Source organism: Patagioenas fasciata, chromosome 24, assembly GCF_037038585.1.
Source record: "Patagioenas fasciata isolate bPatFas1 chromosome 24, bPatFas1.hap1, whole genome shotgun sequence".
NCBI classification, from domain to species: Eukaryota; Metazoa; Chordata; class Aves; order Columbiformes; family Columbidae; genus Patagioenas; species Patagioenas fasciata.
The window spans coordinates 2,330,277-2,336,280 of record NC_092543.1 but is presented as its reverse complement, the minus strand read 5'-3'; positions in this window follow the sequence as shown (position 1 = coordinate 2,336,280).

Sequence of the window (6,004 nt, the reverse complement as noted above, 5' to 3'; positions counted from 1 at the left end):
TACCCGCTTGAACCACAATGTGCGCTCCCCCCAGTGCCCGTTCACCCAGAGGCTGCAAATGAAAAACCACCATGCAGAAAGAGAAAACACTCCTGTGCAGAGGAGGGTGAAAGCGCGCCCGAAAGAAAGTGGCGAAGGATGGAGGTGAGCCTTTTGGTGACCCAAACTTGACAAGCAAATTCTAGAAAGGGAAGAAGACAAAGAAATCCAAAGAGAACACTGAGGAGGACTATAAAGGAGGCAGCGTTTGCAGGCTCACCTGGAAATGTTGCTGACCTCTCTGCCAGGTGTTCCAGGTGCACGGCTTATGGACAGAAGCCTTCAGTACTCGTGACTGAAACGACCATGGCAACCAGCAATGGACCAACAAAGGCCACAGACAAACATGCTCAAGAGAATGCTGACCACTGAACTTGACGTTTATGACAGAAGCAATAAAAATACCTTCATAACCAAACCCAGTCCTCAGTGGTGCATCTGATTTCTGTAGAGACTTTGACCGTGCAGGAAAGAACGGAATGGCTTTGGGTTTGGCTTGTGTTTGGGGCTTTTTGATTGTTTGTTTGTTTCTTTCTTTAATTTTTTTTTAACTTCAGACTTCCTCTATGAAAGCACCCTTGTGATCCACGAGGTGGAAGCTTTCTACAGGTGCTGAGCATCTTAAATTAGCATGTAGAGATCTCAAAGCAAAAACGCCCATGAACAGAGCATCTCCAGAGTTGCTCAATTAGAGGCTCACGTTGCATATGTGGGATTCATCGTGTCTTCTCCCACGTGCAACATTTGATACCAGAGAGACAATGCAACACAGCATTTCAAACATTGCCACTGACCGTCCCCATCAACAGGGTCACCTTGTTAACACAATGGGTTTCCGCTCTTCCTTCTTCCTTGTAGCAGTGAAGAAGGTGGCTCTGCTGGCCAGCATGGACAGTGGTGCTGGAGAAAAAAAGACAACGGCAATGAGTCTTGAGGATGATATTGCAGCGGCCTACAGGTTCAAACACCTTCTGGGCCTCTTCTGACTGCTGCAGTTTGTTGGCTTTTCTGTTGTTTTTTCCCTTTTCTTAACTATGTTATCACGGACGTGCCACCGCCATCGCTGACTGGCTCAGCCTGGGCCAGCTCTCTCTTGGAGCCGGCTGGACTTGACTCTATGGGACACATGGAAGTTTCTCATTATTTAATTTCACTTATTAAACTGATTCTTATCTCGACACTCGAGTTTTCTCATGTTTATTCTGATTCTCCCCCCATTTCCTCGGCCCATGGCCCACCCCTGTGAAATGTCTGTGAAATGTCACCACAGCCGCTGAGCTCATGGAGTCCGTGGCTTTGGGCTCCGTCTGCTCCGTGGCCACTCCGGGCAGCACAGGTGTCTGTTCTGTGGGGCCACGGGCACCGAACCCAGCTGGGGTGGGAACCAAGAGGGTCCCCTCGTGTTCAGGGCCCAAAGCGCCATCTGTAGCATCTGCCCGTCCTTTGAGTGCCCAGAGTCGCCTTCTTGGGGCCAAAGCCTCATGTTTAGGGTCCCAACGTGTCTTTCATCACCCATGGCCTGTGCTCAGGGCCCACAGCTTCATTTTTAGGTGGAACGCGTTGCCTGGCAACAACCAACCAAAGTCTATAGAGAGTCACTTGTCCCAGAACAGCCAATCACATTTGAGGAGGCGGGGTGAGGCATGTGACTGATAGGTAACCAGCCTTGATTAAGCTTTGAGGCCTGCAGGAAAGGTGGGGAGAGTTGAACACCTGGGCAGCATTCAGGGGCGGGCTGTGCTGGCTGCACCAATCACGCCTGGCAGGAGTGTAGCACATAGATGATTGACAAGTAGTCTCACCAATCATTTCATCGGAGAAGCCAGAGGGAAATCTCAGCCAGCCAATCAGAGGAAACAGCGCCTCAGGGCAGGGTGGGCCCCAAACCAGGGGAGCGTCAGAGCCCAGGCAGCCAATCAGCTGCAGAATCAGCTCAGGGGAGGAGACTGACAGCCCTCCTGACCAATGGTGACACAGCCCAGGCTGAGCGGATGGTGGCTCTGCGGGCGGCCAGGCCGAGCTTTGCCATGGCGGCCCGGGAGCTGCCCCAAGGCTGAGCAGCCCCGGCCCAGCCCCGGGGCCCTTTGTCCTCCCCCTGGGGCCCTGGGGGTGTTGTTGCTGCCTCTGGCTCAGGTGTGCGTGGGCCACTCTGGGCTTGTTCTCCTGGGCGGGGGAAGGGGCAGGGGGCACTTGCTGGCTTTGCAGAGGAGCTGCTGGGGCTGGAGCTGGAGAGAGCAGGAGAAGGGGAAGCAGCTGGAGGAGGAAGTGCAGGGGATCCCCACAGCTGCTGCTCCAGCTGCACAGACACAGCTGCCCCTCTGGGTGAGGAAGGTCCCTGTGAGCAGCCTCAGCAGAGCAGATCACAAAGTGCCCCGCGGGGCTGTGAGAGGGAGGAAAACTCCAGTGGTGCCGTGTGGGGGGTGAGGGGTGTGTGTGTGTGTGTGTGCGCGTGCACGCGTGTGAGTGTGTGTGTGTGAGTGCGTGCACGCGTGTGAGTGTGTGTGTGTGAGTGCGTGTGCGCGTGCGCGTGTGTGTGTGTGAAGCCTCGTGTTGTAAGAGCTGTCAGACACCCAGGTGTTCTCTTAGGTGGAGGATGGGAAGAGACTGGAGCCACAGCAGAGGAAGGAGGAAAGGACAGACAGACACAGACAGGAGGGCCTGAGCCCCACAACTTGCCTGGCCGTGCAGAGAGCAGGAGCTCTGGTGAGTGCTGGCCCTTGGGGTCACGTCACCTCTTCTGTGTCCCTGTCCCTCCCTGCCCACTCCCCTTTCCTCCTGCTCCCTCTCCCTCTTTCTGCCTCTCGTCCTCTTTCCCGGCCGATTCTTCTTCCATCTCTGTCCACATCCCTGTCCCTATTTCCCTCTTGCTATTCTGTCCTTTTTTAATTTTCTGTCTCTCTGTCCTGTTCCCAGTCCTGTCCTTTCTCACTGCCTCCCCCTGTCCAGCTGGCAGCCCCTTCTTCCCTCATTCTCTTACTCTGTTCTCCTCTCTCCATCTCCTTGTCCTGCCGCCAGCCAGCAGTGCTGTCCTGCCCCCTGTTCCTTTGCCTGACCCCGTTCCTTCTTCTGTCACTCTGTCCCAGGCCCTGTGTATTTTTAAACTGTTTTTCATTTAATTTTCTTCTTCAAACTCTCTTGTCCTGCTCCCTGCCCCTGTCTTTGTCTCTCCTTCCCTTTGTTCTGCTGCCCATCCCATTTTCCCTTCTTGCTCCAGCTCTCTGTCCTGCTCCCTGCCCATCTCATTCCCTCTCTGTTTCTCTGCCCTTCTCCCTGTCTGTTCCCCACTCTGCTTTTCTGTCCTGCTCCCTCTGTAGTTTTCCCACTCTCTCTGTCCCTCTCTCTTGCTCCCTGTCACTTTCATTTCTCACTCCATCTCTGTCCTGCAGCCCAAAGCTGGTTTTTGGTCTCCGTCTCTGTCCTGCTGCCCAGCCCAGGCTTTTTTACCTCTCTCTGTGCCCTGCTGCCCGTCTCTTACTTTTTCCCGTCTTTCCCTTTGTGCTGCCTCCCTGATCCTTTTTTCTCTCTCCGTGTCGCCCTGTCCTGCTCCCTGTCTTTGTGTTTCTCTGACAATCCATGTCCTGCTCCCTTTCCTTCTCTCTTTGTCTCTCCCATGTCTTCCTCCCTTCCTCCCTTCCCTTCCCTTCCCTTCCCTTCCCTTCCCTTCCCTTCCCTTCCCTTCCCTTCCCTTCCCTTCCCTTCCCTTCCCTTCCCTTCCCTTCCCTTCCCTTCCCTTCCCTTCCCTTCCCTTCCCTTCCCTTCCCTTCCCTTCCCTTCCCTTCCCTTCCCTTCCCTTCCCTTCCCTTCCCTTCCCTCCTCCTCTTCCCTTCATCCTTCTGTAACTGCTGCTTCTTTCTCCACCTGTTCCCTGTACCTTTTACCCTCTCACTGTCCCTCTGTCCTGCTGCCTGTCCTCATCTTTGCTGTCTATATTGTTGCCCCGCTGCCTGTCCCATTGCTTCTGCCAATAGACCCCTGTCCAGCTGGCTTTACCTTTTAGTTTTCCTCTTTTCCTCTTTGCTGCTCCTCAACCCTCCTTTTCTTTTCCTCCAGCTCACCGTGGGTTTTCTCCCTTTGTCAGTCTTTTCATCCCCATCTTGCCTTTGCTTTATTTCTCTGTCCCTTGGTTCTGCTCTCTGTCCTTCCTTTTCTCCATCTGTACAAACTCCTCCTTGTCCCTGTTTTTCTCTGCCCCCCCTTCCTCATTCTCCTCCCCATCCCCTGTTCCTCAGTCCTGCTCCTCAGTCCTCCTCTTTCTTCCTCCCGGTCTTGTCATGGCAATTCATCCCTAATTGTCTCGATCTCTCCATCTCTCCACCCTTTACCCCATGTGTTTCTTTCTCTCTTGTCTCCTCTGTCTTCTCTCTTGAGACCTTGTGCTGTTTTCATGATGTCAGTGGCTGCGAATCAGCTGAGAACATCACTGCCTTAGTGATGATGCTTTTTAGTTGTTGTTTTCTAACACCATCTGAACTTTGCTAAGCAAGAGGAAGAGTGGTTGACAGAGTCTGTTTTCTGAGAGTAACGTGTTCCTGTACCTTTCCCATCTTTCTATGGTGAAGGATTTCTTCCCTTGCAGACAGGACTGCAAGGGCCGCTCCTGTCAGGTGGGACTTTGTCTCCGAACGTGGCGCAGCCTCTTCCGTTGTGACATCACCCGCTGCCGCTGATGTCACAAAGCAGCATCAGCGCTGAGGTCGGCACAGCAGGGTATGAGACCAGGGGTCTCCCTGCGCCTTGGTCACTCTCGATATTGAGGAATCTGAGATCGCAGAGTTTTTGGCTCACTCCTGAGCGGGAAGGATGCTTGTTACCTGCACCTCAGCAGGTACCAAGGGACAGACAGAGAAGGCTGAACGTCTGAACGGGTATGTTTGAAAACTCCTCCTCCCCTTTCCCCAGGAGTGTTTTCCACCTCATCAGCTGGGTGGGTGGAGGGTGGACAGGAGAGGAACACGAGGGCAGCCTGAGAGCTGGGTCTGGAGCTGCTGGAAGGCAGCAGCCGCCTTTCAGTCTCTTCGTGAACGCAAGGGCTGGGCCCAGAAGGCCTTTGATCTCTGCAGAATGAGGGACAGGTCCATTTTGGATCACATAGAGGGAGTCGCAGGTGGTGGCCCAGATACAGCCTGCCATAGTAATTGTGAGAGCTCAGCTCAGTCCTGTATCGTGCTCTGCAGGGTGGGTTCTGTCCCTGAGCCTGCTTGGTTTTCCTCTCCGCTGGGACCAGAAGGACACCAGCGTGTCCTCTGTTGGCCGTGGGTCTGACTTGTGTTCCTGACAGAGGACGATTCCTTGGGAAACCTGGTCAGCTCCTCACCAGGGCTCTGCCTTAGGAAAGGGGCTCAAGATCCTCTGAGGGGTGCAAGGAGTTCTCTAGGAGAACAAAAGGGGATGGTTTATTCCTGATGAGTGTACGCTGTGAGCCTTTGAGAGCCTCCTGGAACAAGCAGGAGGAATTTCCCCCTTGCAGAGCGGTGTGTGCTGTGTCTTGGCAGATCAGGCTCAGGGCAGCAGGGCCCAGACACCAGAGGGTTTCTTTGGCGCTTCCTTGCTACCCGTTGCTTGCCAACACACAGTGACATTCAGCCCTCCCTCCCTCTTTACCCAGTCTGCATTTGTCTGCAGTTCTGCCAAGAGAAGGGCCAGAGATAACCCGGCTGCTAAAGAAGCGCTGCGAGAGGGGAGACACAGACCCCCCGCCTGGCAGCTGTTGAACTGTAGGGGCACAGGCTGAGCCTTCTCTTGAGAGGGTGGAGAACAGGATCAGCACAAGTGCCGATCGGATGGTGGGCAGGAGAAACAGGCATTCCTTATGTCCCTTCCATTTCCAAAGAATCCCTGTCCAGCCCCACAGATGTGAAGTGTGGGCACAAGTCCTGTTGCATCTCCTGATCCTAGTCAGGGGTCAACCTTGAGCCCTTTGTCCCCAGGGAAACAATCGTTGCTGTGACAAATCCCCCACTGGTGC